A 19,354-nucleotide genomic window follows, 5' to 3' on the forward strand; every position below is an offset into this window, starting at 1 on the left:
ATATATATATATATAATATATATATATATATTAACAAGCATTTTCAAGACGCGTTGAATATGTCTGTCAACCCAAATTAGGTATCTTTACTTTCTACCATGAAACAAATCCAAGCAATGTTCTGCATTTTGGAATAATATAGTGTATGTACGAGTGGGGTATGCTTACACGTTGTGTAAGCAATAACAAACCATGCTTCATCAGTAGGTACATAAAAAATAGAAGCTTTATGATTATAAGCCAGCATCACGGACCTGCTACTAGATATCAATTGAGGTTTATTTATTTATTTATTTTATGGACGTGTTTATGGTTTGTTTGTAATTTTTCTTTGACATTTTTATTTCACAGTTTACAGTTATATAAATTAAAATTTACAAACTATATATTTAATGAGGTTTAAAAAAAAAAATTTTTGTATGCGTTTATGTTTTTTTTTTAAATGTAAATTTGCATTTATGGATGCTTTCCGATGGTTCTGGGATTTTTTTCTAGTGTACCGGCTTCGATGTCTGTTGGCACGCTAACGTTAAGCTTTCTACGACACATGGAAGACCGAACATTAATATCAGTCAATCAGTTGGTTAGAAAGAGCATTATATATACGAGCATGACTCGGCGTGCTCTGCGCGCCTCACCACATGTCGTTACAGAGGGTAGGTATCTTTGACCATTTCGGTGTCTTTTGTGTCTTCATTGTGTTTTGGGTATTCAGGGCCATTTGGGTCTTCAGGGTCTTTTGGATCCTCTGGGCCTTTAAGGGTATTTTGGGTCTTTGGGGTGTTTTGGGTCTTCAGGGTCTTTTGGGTCTTCGGTGTCTTCAGGGGCTTTTGTTTCTTAAGGGTCTTTTGTTTCTTTTTTTTTTTTTTTTTTTTTTTTTTTTTGTATACAAGATCGAGGCTCGTGAAAGAGCGAACATTAATCACACAGAAAGACAAACCGACACATAAAACATATAACATAGGGAGCGGTAGACAAGATGGGGAGAGAGGGGGAAGGACACAAACACAACATTTGAGAGCAGGGACCGAGAGACATGGAGACATCGACAGATCTGAGAGAGGGCGAGGGCTTTGGGGGGGGGGGGGGCGTGGGAAGGGGGCAGTAGGAGAGGTATAAAACATATGGACACTGCCAGGACTTCCAGGAAAGAAGTTGGAATTTCAAACAAGGTGGATCTGGGGTGAATTAGCGGGGGTAGAAAAGATCAAGGTTTTGGATGGGGGAAGATAAGAGATGGTGGTGAACAGCTGTTTTAAAGACCTGGAGGGAGGAGTGGGATTGAAGGGAGTGAGGGAGTTTGTTCCAGAGGCGGGAGAAAAGAGGAATGAAAGAGTGAAGGTGAGCGGAGAGCCGAGATTTCGGCAGTTTAACCATCAGAGGGTTGCTGGCAGATCTTGTGCGACCTGTAGGAATATTTGGGGGACAGAGCACAGAGAGAGCTGGGGGTGCAAGGCCGGAGAGGAGTCGGTAGAAGACAGAAAGACCACCTACCTGCCTGCGGTGAGTGAGTGAAAGGCCCTCAGAGATAGCTTCATCGCAGGAGATTCCAATAATTCTGAAAGCTTTGGTTTCAACAGCGTGAAGCCGAGCTAGGTGTGAGGCAGGAGCACCGGCCCATAGGGGAGAACAGTATTCCATTGAGCTGCGGATGAAAGCCTTGTATGTGGTGAGGAGCTCAGGTGTGCCGAGGAAGGACTTCGCACGACAGAGGATGCCCAGTCGGCGACTGGCTTTGGAGGCCAGCTTGGAAATGTGGTTTTCCCAAGAAAGATCATGGCAGATAGTGAGACCCAAAATCTTGAGCGACAGAACTTCTTGGAGAGGATTGTTGAGAAAGTAGATGGGAGGGTTGTCCAGTCGATCTTTTCGGAGAGACATAGTAAGAGTGTGAGATTTGTCAGGATTGAAAGACATGTTCCACTTGTTTGACCAGTCTGTGATTTTGTCCAGGTCTTCAGAGAGTGAGGAGGCAGCAGACTGCCGATCTGAGGGAAGAGGAATGGAGCGGCAGAGAGTGGAGTCATCAGCAAAGAGATAGAGAGGATTTTCGAGAGAGTCAGAGAGATCATTGATGAAGACCAGAAAAAGCACGGGGCCCAGAACACTGCCTTGGGGAACTCCAGCCTGAACAGGAAGAGGAGATGAGAGAAACCCATTCAGGGCCACACGTTGACGACGACTAGAGAGGAAGTCCGCCAGCCATGCGTGGAGATTTCCATGGATACCAAAGGAGGAGAGTTTGGTGAGCAGAGCGGGGTGCCAGACCGTGTCGAAGGCACGTGATATGTCGAGGGAGACAGCTCTAATTTCCTGTTTGGCATTGAGGACCTCCATCCATTGTTGAGACAGCAGAAGCAGCATGTCCAGAGTAGAGTGACCTGGTCTGAAACCAAATTGATGATCAGAGATCAAGCCATTGGAGAAGAGGAAAGATTTCATATCAGAAGCAATGATGGATTCCATGACTTTGCTGATAATTGGGAGAAGGCTGATTGGTCTGTAGTTGCTAGGATCTGTTTTTGCACCTTTTTTGTGCAAAGCGGTGATGTTGGCTGATTTCCAAGCAGATGGCAGTTGACCTTGAGCAAAAGAGAGGGTGAAGAGAACAGAGAGAGGGTGAGATAGAGCAGCAGAGCAGGATTTTAGGACCCGTGGGCTGATGCCGTCGGGTCCAGTTGCAGAATCAGAGCCGAGGGTTGACAGAAACTTTTCCACCTTGTCAGGAGGAAAGGACACGGAGTCCAGGAGCAGCAGGGTACGACTGGGTATGGTGGGTACAGAGAGGGATGGGTTTGGGACACAAGATTTAGAGGCAAACACAGAGTTGAGGCATTCAGCTTTTTCACGTGCGGAGTCAGCTGTGTAGCCGTTTGAGGTAAGGGAGGGGATGGAGGGGGAACAAACACCAGAAACGGATTTGACCAGACGCCACCAGGATTTGGAAGAGGGAGACAGATAGGAGAGTTCGGTCTTGAGAACGGAGAGATATTGTTTCCTGGCTCTCCTGAGGGTGGACACACACTTGTTTCGGGCTTTGTGAAAGGAAATGAGATTTCCTTCCGTTGGATTTGCTTTCCAGGAGACGAAGGCAAGTTGTTTCTGGGCAACAGCCTCACCACAAGATTCCGTGTACCATGGACGGGAGGAAGGGTATGACAACTGAAGACGAGATGGGATAAATCTGTGCATGAGAGAGAGCAATTTACTTTGGAAGAATTCCCAGGATGAGTTGATGTCAGAGGTGGTAGAGATGGGAGACCAGTCCAGATGATTGATGGCTGCTTGAAGACCGTGCCAGTTGGCCTGAGTGAAATGCCAGACTCGTCGACGCTGAGCAGGCTCCCTGAGGATGGTCAGAGAGATGTCCACTTTAACAAGGACATGATCAGATGATCCGATCGGAGCAGAAGAAGAGCAGCAGACATTTTCAGGGAAGTTAGTCATAACCAAGTCCAGAAGAGAAGATGTTCTGTTGACTGAGATCCGGGTCGGGAAATTGACAGATTGTGTCAGTCCCAGTGAGTCGCAGAAGTCCTTTGCTGAGGAGCCATGGCTGGTGAGAGAGGTACCCACACCCAGCCAACTGGCATGATGACAGTTGAAATCACCACATATGAGGAAGAGAGAGTTGGGATGAGTGGATAGAAGTTGGTCCATATCATCAGACAGCGAGATGTAGATGGAGTCATCACTGTTTGGTGGACGGTACAACACACATATGAACAAGAGGTGGGAGCGAAGGGGAAGCCGTAGCCAGAGGTATTCCTGGGGGTGAGGTGGAGAGAGTGCAGTGCAGGGCGAGTGAGGAAGAGAGTTTTTGATAAAGATAGCAACCCCGCCTCCAGGACGAGGCTCAGGTCTATCATACCGGAGGAGGGAGTAGCCCGGGAGAGATACTATGGAATCAGAGACATCATAAAGGAGGAAAGTTTCTGTTAAGCAGATCACGTCTGGTTTGACAGAAGCAACCTGTATGGAGAGATCAGTTAAGTTTGAACGAAGGCCCCGGATGTTTGAGGTCCATACCGTTAATGAAGAGGAAGGGGGAGCATCAGATACAGAACAGGGGGGAGGAGGGGTAGGGTAAGATGTGGAAGAGGTGGAAGAGGTAGGGAGAGCTGTTGAAGGTGTGTCAGAGATTTCAGAATAGCTTGGAGAAAGGGAAGGATGGGGCGGACAAAAGGTTTGATGGTGATTGGGTGAGCCACAATGAGGTGTTATTTGAGGAGGGGGAAGAGCGAGGCAGAAGGTTGGGGGAGATGGAGGTGAGAGTTTGAAGGGGGAAGAAGCGGGGAGGACGCTTTGAGGAGGGGGAGTGAGAGGGGGGAAATTGAGAAGCAATGAGGGTGGGGAGATTTGAAGGGGAGGGGTGAGGGGGGAGTTTGGGAGGGAAGGGACAAGGGGAGGGATTTGAAAGGGATGGGATATGGGGGAGATTTGTAGGGGAGGGGTGAGGCAGGAGTCTAGGAGGGGAGGGGCGAGGGGGCGTCTTGGCGGGGAGGGGTGAGGGGGTAGTTTAGGAGGGAGGGGGCAAGGGGGGAGATTTGAAAGGGATGGGTGATGGGGAAGATTTGGAGGGGAGGGGTGATGGGGAAGATTTGGAGGGGAGGGGTTATGGGGAAGATTTGGAGGGGAGGGGTGAGATTGGATTTTTGAAAGTGTACGATTTATGGGAAACGAACATTTATTGCAAAATGAGTTTCTTGTGACCTTCGAGTTAAAAATACGTTTAAGGACGCTGGATGGAGGATGGAGTGCAGGAGAGTTTAGGGAATGTAGAAAAAAGGCACTATAGGAGATGGATATTTTTTTTGGGATGAATTGATTTGGTGAGCAAGTCGAAAGCAGCCTTTTAAAGAAGAAGAAGAAAAAGGTGTTATAAAATATGACGGAATACATAACTTGAGGGGAAAGTGTAAACATTGAAGGTTAATGAGTGAAAACTATCTGGGGAAATGGGGGAGAAACACGTGGTCAAAGAACGAACGAACGAATAAGAATGAATAAACGAATGAGAACAGGGAAGGAAATGTTTTTTTTTTTTTGTTTTTTTTTTTTGAGTTGAGATTTACACAAGGAAGTAGGCTATGGGTGAAAAGACTGGGAATACAGAGAACGAAAGTTATTGGATCACAAACGACGGACCACTGAGAGAAAAACAAAGCCTCAAAGTTGTACAGTGCACACTGTACAAGGCCTTGCTCGTGACACGGCAAACAGACGATCAATTTATAAAAGATAAACACCGAGAAACAACCAAAGTTGCACACAATAACTTCACACACCGAAAGATAAATACAGTTTCGACAAAATACAATTGTGAACAGACTTAACTTCGAAAAACGTGGAGACCGTGTGGAGCTTCGAAAATCCCTGCCGCCGTCTCCAAGATCTCGCGAGAGTATTTGTTGTATTTTAGTTATTCGGGGTATTTAAGGGTATTTTGGGTCGAAAGGGGTCTTTGGGGTCTTCAGGATGTTTTGGGTCTTTTGGGTCTTTTTGGGTCTTCGGGGTCTTAAGGGTCTTTTTGGGTTTTCAGTGCCATTTGGGTCTTCAGGGTCTTTTGAATCCTCTGGGCCTTTAAGGATCTTTTGGGTCTTCAGGGTGTTTTGGGTCTTCGGGGTGTTTTGGGTCTTTGGGGTGTTTTGGGTCTTCAGAGTGTGTTGGGTCTTCAGGGTGTTTTGGGTCTTCGGGGTGTTTTGGTCTTCAGGGTGTTTTAGGTCTTCGGGGTGTTCGGGGTCTTCAGGGTGTTTTGGGTCTTCGGGGTGTTTTGGGTCTTCGGGGTGTTTTGGGTCTTCGGGGTGTTATGGGTCTTCAGGGTGTTTTGGGTCTTCAGGGTGTTTTGGGTCTTCAGAATGTTTTGGGTCTTCTGGGTGTTTTTGGGTCTTCGGGATGGTTTCGGTCTTCGGGGTGTTTTGCGTCTTCGGGGTGTTTTGGGTCTTCGGGGTGTTTTGGGTCTTCGGGGTCTTTTGGGTCTTCGGGGTGTTTTGGGTCTTTGGGGTCTTTTGGGTTTTTGGGTATGCAAGGTCTTTTTGAGCCTCAGGGCCTTGAAGGGTATTTTGCGTCTTTGGGGTGTTTTGGGTCTTCGTGGTCTTTGGGGTCTTCAGGGTATTTTAGGTATTCAGGGGTCTTGGTGGTCTGAAGGGTCTTGGGGGAATTAAAGGTCTGAGGGGTCTCAGCAGTCTTAACGTAATTAAGAGGGTTAATTAAGAGGGTGTTAACTTAATTGAAGAAGAAGAAGACGTTTTCGTCGCATATAAACATAACGACATAATGACATAACGACATAACCATATACGTTTGCTCTATTATAATAAAGAAGATGATGATATATATATATATATATACATATATATATATATATATATATATATATATATATATATATATATATATATATATATATATATATATATATATATATATATATATATATATATATATGTCAGGTCGTAGATTGTTATTTTCTAATGTCTAGTTATAGACGTTGGTTGGCTAATGTGTTATGATTTAAATATTGGGTAAAATTGCTATGTCATAAGTGAATAAAGGGTTTTTTGCTTCGCTTTAGTTTAAAATAAGAAAAGTACTCGATGCATTCGTGCTGGACAAATGGCTCCGTTGTATACGCATGCCCTTTCGAGGCTAGATAAGCCTGGTCATAAACTCTCTCCCTTCGATCCGCAGACGGCGCCTCGAGCCGTGGGCAGGAGAACGCTTATACGCGCGTGGAATGTGAAACTTTATGTAGAATGCTTGGATTGCAGACATAAACCTTTTGATAGATCATTAAAACATTAATTATATTTCATATAATCACAGCGGCGCTTGAGTTACAATAAACATGCTTCGAACTTATGTTTAAATGAGAAATGTGAACTAAAAGGTGCATTCGACACCTGGAACTCATTAGAACAAACCTCATTTACTTTACGGTCTTATCAGGAACCAAAGAATGCACTCTCCCTTCAGTGAGTTACATTTTCTGTCACCTCGGAGCCTTGAAACCACATCTGGCCCGGATGCTAACGGTGCGTGCTGCACTCCCCCATGATGAAAGAACGGATGACGGTGGGGGCTAGGGATAACGGTGGGAGGAACTCTCGTAGTTCCTTTGTTCCCTCGGAGATTTTCTGATAAACGTGTCCCTATTTAAGCGGACTGTGAATCAATGCATTTTCAGGAAGGCTGGACGTGGCATGACGGCGAGCCGTGCTGTAGAAGTTCGCTTCCTCCAGATCTGTATAATTGGTATATTTAATAAAGCTTCGTCATTCTCAAGCTGTTGGTGAAACTTCTTTTACGAACAAAGAGCTGTTTCTTGACATTTTGGTACCAGGAGTGGGGTGCAACGGGACAGTGACAGTCGAGGCGAATCCTGAACGACCCGAGGGGGGCTGCCTGAGGCCGGGACGCCGGCACGCTGATTTGTTTAAGGTGAGAATTGTTTTTTTTATCAGAGGGCAATCCAAATTCGTACCCCCCTCCTCGAACGGGCACAGTTCGTCTCCCCTGCCACCTGTACTGCCTGCACTCCGAACAGAAATTGTAAGTAAAGGCTAATTTCAAGCCTTGAATGACGAGCCTTGTTAAATTCACCAGGATAACGTTAAGAGGGTAACGGATTTAACAGTAAGGTTAACGTTACAGTTAGCAAGGAGGGGAAATGTGAGGTCGGACAGCCATAAAGGTTGAGCCAGGTGGCCAAGATCTTTCCAGGAAGGAACAGCCCAGAGACAAGATGGGGTATGCCATTGCATGCCAGGGAACGAAGGGCTGTGGCTAACTTAGAGGGCCAAAGGGACATGGCCAGGAAAAGGGAAATGCGCAGGTACCAGGTAGGCCTGACAGAGGAAGCAAGCAACAGAGGTCCAGATAGAAACAGGCCAGGACCAGGTGAACAAGAGAAAATAAAAAGGCTCCCAGCAAGGGGCCAGGTAACCACAGGTAAGAAGGACAGAAGTGGTTTTTGAAATATTGAAATTTTAAGCATTATAGCTATGGTTATTGAAGCTACAAGGACAGAGGACAATTAAGTAAGCAGTTAAGCAAGTAAATCAGCGGTTGATGCCGCTGGACCAGATGCCAGACCAAAACCACCCCCCACCCCCCCAAGACCTGAGCTCAGTCCCGGGGCTCTAGGCAACACCCCAACACCCCCCGCCCTGCCATACCCGTTAATCCTTTTTCCTTGAATGAGAGACGTAATATGAATGAACAAAGATTGTACATGGGAGTGACTGGAGGAGGGGCATGATTTGAGTCGATCTGATTTTCGCGCGAAGTCTGGGAGACTCACTGGTGTACGAATGAGGAATGAATGTATATGGGGATATTAATTGACGTGTGTATCTGGCCAATGTATTTGTCTGTATGACATATGCAAAGCAGAGGGTTTCGGTGTGAAGCTTTGTAAGTGGTCTGCTTGACGTGCGGAAAATCCAGGCCGGGAATGTCGATTTTAGCGTCTATCCGAGGGACCAGGTGAGGTCCTTAACTGAGTCCGGATTTTCAGTTGTTTGGGAGTGTTTGGGAGCGATTTTTTTTTTTTTTTTTTTTTTTTTTTTTTTGTATACAAGATCGAGGCTCGTGAAAGAGCGAACATTAATCACACAGAAAGACAAACCGACACATAAAACATATAACATAGGGAGCGGTAGACAAGATGGGGAGAGAGGGGGAAGGACACAAACACAACATTTGAGAGCAGGGACCGAGAGACATGGAGACATCGAGAGATCTGAGAGAGGGCGAGGGCTTTGGGGGGGGGGGGGGCGTGGGAAGGGGGCAGTGGGAGAGGTATAAAACATATGGACACTGCCAGGACTTCCAGGAAAGAAGTTGGAATTTCAAACAAGGTGGATCTGGGGTGAATTAGCGGGGGTAGAAAAGATCAAGGTTTTGGATGGGGGAAGATAAGAGATGGTGGTGAACAGCTGTTTTAAAGACCTGGAGGGAGGAGTGGGATTGAAGGGAGTGAGGGAGTTTGTTCCAGAGGCGGGAGAAAAGAGGAATGAAAGAGTGAAGGTGAGCGGAGAGCCGAGATTTCGGCAGTTTAACCATCAGAGGGTTGCTGGCAGATCTTGTGCGACCTGTAGGAATATTTGGGGGACAGAGCACAGAGAGAGCTGGGGGTGCAAGGCCGGAGAGGAGTCGGTAGAAGACAGAAAGACCACCTACCTGCCTGCGGTGAGTGAGTGAAAGGCCCTCAGAGATAGCTTCATCGCGGGAGATTCCAATAATTCTGAAAGCTTTGGTTTCAACAGCGTGAAGCCGAGCTAGGTGTGAGGCAGGAGCACCGGCCCATAGGGGAGAACAGTATTCCATTGAGCTGCGGATGAAAGCCTTGTATGTGGTGAGGAGCTCAGGTGTGCCGAGGAAGGACTTCGCACGATGGAGGATGCCCAGTCGGCGACTGGCTTTGGAGGCCAGCTTGGAAATGTGGTTTTCCCAAGAAAGATCATGGCAGATAGTGAGACCCAAAATCTTGAGCGACAGAACTTCTTGGAGAGGATTGTTGAGAAAGTAGATGGGAGGGTTGTCCAGTCGATCTTTTCGGAGAGACATAGTAAGAGTGTGAGATTTGTCAGGATTGAAAGACATGTTCCACTTGTTTGACCAGTCTGTGATTTTGTCCAGGTCTTCAGAGAGTGAGGAGGCAGCAGATTGCCGATCTGAGGGAAGAGGAATGGAGCGGCAGAGAGTGGAGTCATCAGCAAAGAGATAGAGAGGATTTTCGAGAGAGTCAGAGAGATCATTGATGAAGACCAGAAAAAGCACGGGGCCCAGAACACTGCCTTGGGGAACTCCAGCCTGAACAGGAAGAGGAGATGAGAGAAACCCATTCAGGGCCACACGTTGACGACGACTAGAGAGGAAGTCCGCCAGCCATGCGTGGAGATTTCCATGGATACCAAAGGAGGAGAGTTTGGTGAGCAGAGCGGGGTGCCAGACCGTGTCGAAGGCACGTGATATGTCGAGGGAGACAGCTCTAATTTCCTGTTTGGCATTGAGGACCTCCATCCATTGTTGAGACAGCAGAAGCAGCATGTCCAGAGTAGAGTGACCTGGTCTGAAACCAAATTGATGATCAGAGATCAAGCCATTGGAGAAGAGGAAAGATTTCATATCAGAAGCAATGATGGATTCCATGACTTTGCTGATAATTGGGAGAAGGCTGATTGGTCTGTAGTTGCTAGGATCTGTTTTTGCACCTTTTTTGTGCAAAGCGGTGATGTTGGCTGATTTCCAAGCAGATGGCAGTTGACCTTGAGCAAAAGAGAGGGTGAAGAGAACAGAGAGAGGGTGAGATAGAGCAGCAGAGCAGGATTTTAGGACCCGTGGGCTGATGCCGTCGGGTCCAGTTGCAGAATCAGAGTCGAGGGTTGACAGAAACTTTTCCACCTTGTCAGGAGGAAAGGACACGGAGTCCAGGAGCAGCAGGGTACGACTGGGTATGGTGGGTACAGAGAGGGATGGGTTTGGGACACAAGATTTAGAGGCAAACACAGAGTTGAGGCATTCAGCTTTTTCACGTGCGGAGTCAGCTGTGTAGCCGTTTGAGGTAAGGGAGGGGATGGAGGGGGAACAAACACCAGAAACGGATTTGACCAGACGCCACCAGGATTTGGAAGAGGGAGACAGATAAGAGAGTTCGGTCTTGAGAACGGAGAGATATTGTTTCCTGGCTCTCCTGAGGGTGGACACACACTTGTTTCGGGCTTTGTGAAAGGAAATGAGATTTCCTTCCGTTGGATTTGCTTTCCAGGAGACGAAGGCAAGTTGTTTCTGGGCAACAGCCTCACCACAAGATTCCGTGTACCATGGACGGGAGGAAGGGTATGACAACTGAAGACGAGATGGGATAAATCTGTGCATGAGAGAGAGCAATTTACTTTGGAAGAATTCCCAGGATGAGTTGATGTCAGAGGTGGTAGAGATGGGAGACCAGTCCAGATGATTGATGGCTGCTTGAAGACCGTGCCAGTTGGCCTGAGTGAAATGCCAGACTCGTCGACGCTGAGCAGGCTCCCTGAGGATGGTCAGAGAGATGTCCACTTTAACAAGGACATGATCAGATGATCCAATCGGAGCAGAAGAAGAGCAGCAGACATTTTCAGGGAAGTTAGTCATAACCAAGTCCAGAAGAGAAGATGTTCCGTTGACTGAGATCCGGGTCGGGAAATTGACAGATTGTGTCAGTCCCAGTGAGTCGCAGAAGTCCTTTGCTGAGGAGCCATGGCTGGTGAGAGAGGTACCCACACCCAGCCAACTGGCATGATGACAGTTGAAATCACCACATATGAGGAAGAGAGAGTTGGGATGAGTAGATAGAAGTTGGTCCATATCATCAGACAGCGAGATGTAGATGGAGTCATCACTGTTTGGTGGACGGTACAACACACATATGAACAAGAGGTGGGAGCGAAGGGGAAGCCGTAGCCAGAGGTATTCCTGGGGGTGAGGTGGAGAGAGTGCAGTGCAGGGCGAGTGAGGAAGAGAGTTTTTGATAAAGATAGCAACCCCGCCTCCAGGACGAGGCTCAGGTCTATCATACCGGAGGAGGGAGTAGCCCGGGAGAGATACTATGGAATCAGAGACATCATAAAGGAGGAAAGTTTCTGTTAAGCAGATCACGTCTGGTTTGACAGAAGCAACCTGTATGGAGAGATCAGTTAAGTTTGAACGAAGGCCCCGGATGTTTGAGGTCCATACCGTTAATGAAGAGGAAGGGGGAGCATCAGATACAGAACAGGGGGGAGGAGGGGTAGGGTAAGATGTGGAAGAGGTGGAAGAGGTAGGGAGAGCTGTTGAAGGTGTGTCAGAGATTTCAGAATAGCTTGGAGAAAGGGAAGGATGGGGCGGACAAAAGGTTTGATGGTGATTGGGTGAGCCACAATGAGGTGTTATTTGAGGAGGGGGAAGAGCGAGGCAGAAGGTTGGGGGAGATGGAGGTGAGAGTTTGAAGGGGGAAGAAGCGGGGAGGACGCTTTGAGGAGGGGGAGTGGGCGGGGGGAAATTGAGAAGCAATGAGGGTGGGGAGATTTGAAGGGGAGGGGTGAGGGGGGAGTTTGGGAGGGAAGGGACAAGGGGAGGGATTTGAAAGGGATGGGATATGGGGGAGATTTGGAGGGGAGGGGTGAGGCAGGAGTCTAGGAGGGGAGGGGCGAGGGGGCGTCTTGGCGGGGAGGGGTGAGGGGGTAGTTTAGGAGGGAGGGGGCAAGGGGGGAGATTTGAAAGGGATGGGTGATGGGGAAGATTTGGAGGGGAGGGGTGATGGGGAAGATTTGGAGGGGAGGGGTTATGGGGAAGATTTGGAGGGGAGGGGTGAGATTGGATTTTTGAAAGTGTACGATTTATGGGAAACGAACATTTATTGCAAAATGAGTTTCTTGTGACCTTCGAGTTAAAAATACGTTTAAGGATGCTGGATGGAGGATGGAGTGCAGGAGAGTTTAGGGAATGTAGAAAAAAGGCACTATAGGAGATGGATATTTTTTTGGGGATGAATTGATTTGGTGAGCAAGTCGAAATCAGCCTTTTAAAGAAGAAGAAGAAAAAGGTGTTATAAAATATGACGGAATACATAACTTGAGGGGAAAGTGTAAACATTGAAGGTTAATGAGTGAAAACTATCTGGGGAAATGGGGGAGAAACACGTGGTCGAAGAACGAACGAACGAATACGAATGAATAAACGAATGAGAACAGAGAAGGAAATGTTTTTTTTTTTTGTTTGTTTGTTTTTTTTGAGTTGAGATTTACACAAGGAAGTAGGCTATGGGTGAAAAGACTGGGAATACAGAGAACGAAAGTTATTGGATCACAAACGACGGACCACTGAGAGAAAAACAAAGCCTCAAGGTTGTACAGTGCACACTGTACAAGGCCTTGCTCGCGACACGGCAAACAGACGATCAATTTATGCAAGATAAACACCGAGAAACACCCAAAGTTGCACACAATAACTTCACACACCGAAAGATAAATACAGTTTCGACAAAATACAATTGTGAACAGACTTAACTTCGAAAAACGTGGAGACCGTGTGGAGCTTCGAAAATCCCTGCCGCCGTCTCCAAGATCTCGATTATTTGATATAAATTTGATATAAATTGTGTATTTGATATAAATCGGGTCAGGAAAGCACTCGGAGGAACGTTGGTATGAAGTGGTTTCTTGGAGATGGTTACAAGATGGGCTGCTGTTGTCTGTCGAGTGGCAGTCGGGCAGAAATTTGGAATTTGTTGAACTAAATTCAGAATTTGAATCGAAATGTGTGTTTTACTTGAATTGAAGAGTTCATTCAATGGCAGATATTGTGTATTGTATGTGTGGGATATATCCCTGAGGCAGCTCACCTTTAGGATGATGATGTCATGTAGTGCATTTTGGGTCAGAGAGGTCAAGCGTCAGAGATCCTGTTTTTTTGCGATGATTACGAGCTAGGGATGAGTTAATGACAGCTGACTGTTCTGACAGCTCAAGGTTATGACAGCTCAATGTTATGACAGCCGACTGTTTGACGTGCCAAACTCATTTGTAAAGACTCATGTCCCAACGTGAGGTAAACCCCGCCGTGAACGCGAATAGAGCGGCGAGCAGTCTGGTTGCCACGGCAACGGGCCTCGCAGGAAACCGCGAGGCGGGAGTGTTGGGATTCGTGTGGAGGCACGAGGGTGCGCGCCGGGACAGGGGGCGGCGTGGCGTCGCCGCGTTGAGTTGGTTGTGCCAGGTCGATCGGCGATCTCTGAATTTAAATCGGATTTTTGTCGTGTGTATTGTGAATTTTAGCGTCTATCCGAGGATCCTGGCGATGTTCGTTTAATTAAAGTGTGGTACGAACCTGTGGTTTCCGCCGTGCGGCTCCGTGGAAGTTTGGGTATAGTTATTGTGCGTTCGGGCAGGAGCCGAGCGAGCCGCGAGTCACGTGTGTGCTGTATGGGGGGCTCTCGGTTTTGGGCAGTTGTTGTTGAGTTTGTTGAATTGGGTTCGGAGCATGGGATTTGCTCAGAGTGCCGGTGATAACTTGCCCTCTCTCAAAAGGGATGTGCCCCGCACGGTGGGAGGTCCGTGAATGGTTGGCAAAGGGTTTCTTGAATTTAATGGCAGGAATTATGCGATTAACGATTATATTGTGTATTGGTGACTTTTGTGGATTGTATGAGCACATCCCTGTGGCCGATGTGACCTTGTGAGTCAATGGGTCGTGTAATGAGAAAGATTACAGATTGCTGGTGTGAAATTAGGTCATGGCGTGAAATGCGGTCAGAGAAAGAAATACACACCTTTGATCTGGAGAGAGAGCAGAGGTTGTGGTTTCATTTCTGTGTCTGTCTGTGGAGTTATATTTCAGGATATATATTTATTTATTTTTTTCCAGGATATTCAGGATATTTCAGGATATTTCAGGATTATATTTCAGGATGAGGCATGGATTTTAAGGAGGAGGTGTGTGCCCCGAGAGGATTGTGGGTCGCAGATTGGGCACTCTGGGTGCGCACTGGGACTGCAGTTGTGTGTGCGAAAGGTGTGCACCAGGTAGTAAGGGCGCTGCATGGTAGAGCATGTCTCCCACGGAAGTTCCTGGGCGGATTGTGACGGTTGTTGGATTCGTAGAAGTTAGCATTTTGCGATGTAGAGCCTCAATAATGGTCATTTGTCTGTCCGGATGTGGAGTTCTTGCAGGGAATGTCGCCGGACTTGTATTAGTTGTGGGATGACAGCGCTGGTTACCCCAATTCGACGTTTGTACCACCTTTCTCCGTTTGAAGTTTGACCTTTTAAAGTTCATTTGACCTTTGTTCGAGATTTGTAAGGGAAAGAGGTCAGAGGTAATTCACTAACCTTGGAAGAACGACAGGCTGTCAGTCTACTGGGTGTTGCTTTAACGGCAGGATATAGAACTTAAATCTGGAAAGAAAGGACATATTATATTGTGGGTTAAAACTGAAATCATGTACGTAATTAGTGAACAGAGAATATCGGGACATATACTGTTGATTAAAACTGAAATCATGTACGTAATTAGTGAACAGAGAATATCGAGTTCTGCTTTTTGTTGTTGTGGTTGTCGTTGACGTCTCAAATAGGTGATTCAGGGGTCTCAAGAAATAAACAGATTTCCGGTGCCGACCGGAAGCGTCAGGTACAGTACGCTTTGAATTTAATTTAACCGGGCCGAGCACAGTGACGTGCATGATCGAGCAATGGGGATAGTCATGTTAAATGGAGTGCAGTGAAATGCAGTGAAATGCAGTGAACATGCCCGATTTTGGCTTTGCGAGGCTCTAGATGGAAGTTGGCATTTCGATACTGTGGATTATATTGTGCCTGTCTGGAGAGGTGATGTCCTGTGCTGAGGCTGGTGACACGCCTCTGTTATTTGTCTGTCTGTCGGTCTGATTGTAAGTCTTTGGTACTATGGAGGGCTAATTGAGTGCTCAGGCGTCATTGTTCCATGGAAGCAAGTACTGTGTACCTTGGGCCGAGTTGGGCCCAGGTACTCATGGGAATGGATCAAACCCACAAGGAAATTCAGTCGCTGAGGTTGCCAGAACTGAAAATCGAACTCTGGGCTTCTCAAATGGTCACAAAATTTGGACATGGGGAGATGGACAGGACAACAATGGAGTTTATATGGACTGGTTTGGGGCAGTTTCAATCTGACGATTACAGAGTGTTTTGTTCTGTTCACGAAACATGTAAAATTCATGGACTTGAAGTGATTTGCAAGAAGACAGCAGAGTCAGTACTGGGATACAACCTCGTCCAGGGGTTTTGGTCCAGCCTGCAAGAAGTCCAGGGGTTTGTTTCAGGGGTTTTGGGGATGTTTTTGGATGCAAAAATGGGATGCTGTGCTCATCTGGATGTAGAATTATAAATACTGACTACTAGCAGATATATCCATCAAGGACGGGGAATGATGTGCAGTGCGATTGGGTAGGAGGTAAAGGCCATAAAACACCAAACCCATGAGGAACGAAAGAAATGGAGACGTTGACAATCACATGATGGTTGGGATTGAAGAACAACCTACTGGGATTTCATGATGTCATCCGGCATGGTGAATGCTTTGATAAAAGTCTACTTTTGACTGGACCAAACGAGATCAAAATTGGAAGTAAATCTAGATACATAAGGTGTGAAATATAGCATAAATAAGCTATAGGTAATGGAAATATGGCAGTGTAAGCTCGCTGAGGAAGAGTTACCTGTAGTAGGGGACGTAACAGATGGGTGGATTATAATGACGGGGGAGCGCAATAGTATAAGAGGCGACTGGGAAGCGCAGGTCTCAGAAGGGAGTAGTCAGCTTCGATGATGCAACAGTGTATGAGTGAGTAATTGTGATCTGTTTAAGTGTAAGAGGCGGTGGAGATGGAAGGAGGTGATGAAAGCGTGGATGAGGGTTTCTGCAGCCGTGGAGGAAAGGGATGGACGGAGACGGGCGATGTTTTTAAGGTGAAAGAAGGCTGTCTTTATGATCTGTTTAGTGTATTTGTCAAAGGAGAGGGTTTGGTCAATGATGATGCCAAGATTCCGGATGTGAGGGAAGGGAAACCATCGATGTTGGGGGCAAAGTTATGGATGGATTTGGTGAGTGGTTTTGGGTAAATGAAGATTAATTCAGATTTAGCGTAGTTAAGTTCGAGGAAGTTGATTTGAAGCCAGGATTTTATTTCAGTGATGCAGTTTGTCAGGATAGAGCGAATTGTGGTGATTAAGCTGTTGTAGATGCTGTCAATTTTGCTTTGGATGAATGAAAGGAAGGAGATGCAGTTGTCTACTCTGAATGACAGGTGGTGGTATCCAGGGCGCTGAGGAGTTTGTTCACGTTGTAAAGTTTGTTTATTTATTTGTTTGTTTAGTTTGTTTATTGTAGAGAAGAGTGCTTTTGGGATTCCGGAGCCAGAGTGGATAATTTGAGAGTAGTAGGCGGAGTAGAGGGCATCTTTGTAGTGCTGTAGGTGGTCCTTGTAGGCTTGGGAGTGAACTGATTTGGGTTTAATAGGCACAAGCTGGTCTAAGCAGGGTGAGGAGGATGGTGTGATTGATGATGTCAAAGGCGGCGCTGAGGTGAGGAGGATGAGAATGTTGAGGTTGCCGGCGTCAGAGGAGAGAGAAGGTCGCTGGTGATTTTGAGGAGAGCAGTTTCAGTACTGTGGCTGGAGCAGAATCCGGATTGGAATGTTTCATACAGGTTATTGGCAGAGTGGTGATGTTTGAGTTGAGTGGCCACAGCACGTTCCAAAACTTTTGACAGAAAGGGTAGGTTGGAGATGGGTCTGAAGTTATTTAGGGTGTCAGGGTTTAGTCCAGGGTTTTTCCAGAATGGGGGTGAAGTTTCACGAGTTTTTGGGGAAATCGGTATGTGAAGCTGGATTAAGTTGGAACCGCTTGGTGAGCCATGGAGATGGATTGGATGTTTTGTTGTTGGTTGTCTGGGAGTTCGGTTGTTGCATTGCCAAAGGTTTCTGTGTGGTGGACACACTTGTTGGCTGTTGTCTTGTGTGACGTGGGTGGAGATGTATGTGGCTGTGTGTGGCTGCCTGGAGTCGGGAAGGCGGCTACAGTGGTTGATATTGGTTGTGGATTGTCCGGGGTGCTTCGATTTGCATAGGGGGTGAAGATTGGGATATTACATTATTTTGAGTAAGTATTGGCATGAGTAATTACATAAGTAATTATGAGTTATTATGAGTAATTAGTGGTATGAGTATTAGTTATGAGTAAGTGATTATTTTAGTAAAGTTACATGTTTCGCTGTGTTGTGAAGCTGCGGACAAGCTAGTTTGATGGGTACCCTGGGGTCTTCGGCGTGTCTATGTGTTTGTCTGTCTGTTACACCGGACTCTTGAATGGGTTTTGATGAGACGAATTTCAGACATAACAACAGTGAGAATCTATTTGAGCGAATCACAGTGGGTGAGAAAAACATTGTGTGTGACCAGACACCAGAACGGACCATAATTGGAATTGGAATTAGACCAGGTTATTTCTATTATTCGTTTATTCGTGAAAATAAATAAATAATAGGGGGAGGTTCATGGAGGTTAATGGTGGTTTGTTTGTGTTAATGGAGGTTAACGATGGTTTGTTTGTGTTAATTCTAGTTGAAACTCTAGCTGAAGTAATTTTCGTTTAATTTTTATTTTTTATTTATTATTGATGTAGGAAACAGGCAAATGGGATGCTGAGAGAAGGATTGAATTTAATTTGAATTGGATTGGATTAAATTGGATTGAATTTAAAATTGAATATTGGATAAAATTGGATCCACTTGGAAAAAGTGGATTAGGAAATTGGAGACCAGGTGTTCTATGAAACTATGAATTGAATGAATTGAATCTATGAATTGGAGACCTGGAGACCAGGTGTTCCCAGGGCGCTTGTGGACCAGGTGTTCCACCAGAGGAAAAAGACCAGGTGTTCGTGGAGCACTTCACCTGCAAGAACGCCTTGGAACCAAGGTGGAAGGGACCAGTCCAGGTGTTGCTGACTACACCAACGGCAGTCTTTTGCGAGGGCAAGACCTCGTGGATCCACGCCACGCACTGTAAGTTGGCCATACAAGCACCAGACACTACACCACAGCAACCACAGTAAGGATGGGCCTAATCATAGGTACGATACTATTGATAGCGACAGCAGCTAGGGGAAGCTCCGATTCCAATAGATGCGAAAACGAAACCCGACACCTCACCGTAACATGGGGACAAAGAGTATCACTACCATGTTTCGAACAGAAAGCCCTGCACACAAATTGGGTAAGCGTAAAATGGCTAGCACTGTCGGCAGGGCCTGGACGCGTTGGCATTGTACTACAAAAGCAACGAGAGTTCCGGGAAAACGGGCAAGCTAGCATTGAGACCTTGGCCCAACCAGGATACAAATGGGGAACCCCTGATTTTAAGCTACAAACACGCACGCGCCTAGAGAAAGGCATGACTATGCAGGTCTGGTGCAGCGTCTGGACCCCAGGAGCGGCCAGTGGCGAAACTAAACACACACCATGCATCGAATACATACTCACGCCACACCCCCAGGATAAGGCCCCAAAGAAGGGGGAAAACACATATTGGAAAGTGGCCAGGGAGGTGGCAACAATTCAAAATAGGACACACTGCTGGTCGTGCATGCACTTTCCCCAAGCAGGCACCACAGGAATACACATGATAGTGCTACCTTTGTCCCTCAATGACCTCTGCTCACAACCTATCGATTCCCCATGTTTAGTCACCACGCTGGAAAGAGAAGGGGTTGACAACGGCAAGAGTTGCAATCGACAATTTAATTATCGCCCGTCAATGATTGCCCATGTGGCCGAGAGGCCTGCCCCCGTCTGGGTC

General features: G+C 46.6%; 1 protein-coding gene across 1 annotated transcript in view; it reads right to left on the reverse strand.

Moving 5' to 3' along the window:
- The window catches only part of LOC144892581 (uncharacterized), an 87,802-nt gene that overhangs the window by 312 nt on the left and 68,136 nt on the right, over positions 1–19,354 (reverse strand). The gene's annotated exons all lie outside the window — the stretch shown is intronic.

Source organism: Myxine glutinosa, chromosome 6 (genome assembly GCF_964187855.1).
Source record: "Myxine glutinosa chromosome 6, kmMyxGlut1.1, whole genome shotgun sequence".
In the NCBI taxonomy this organism is placed as follows: Eukaryota; Metazoa; Chordata; class Myxini; order Myxiniformes; family Myxinidae; genus Myxine; species Myxine glutinosa.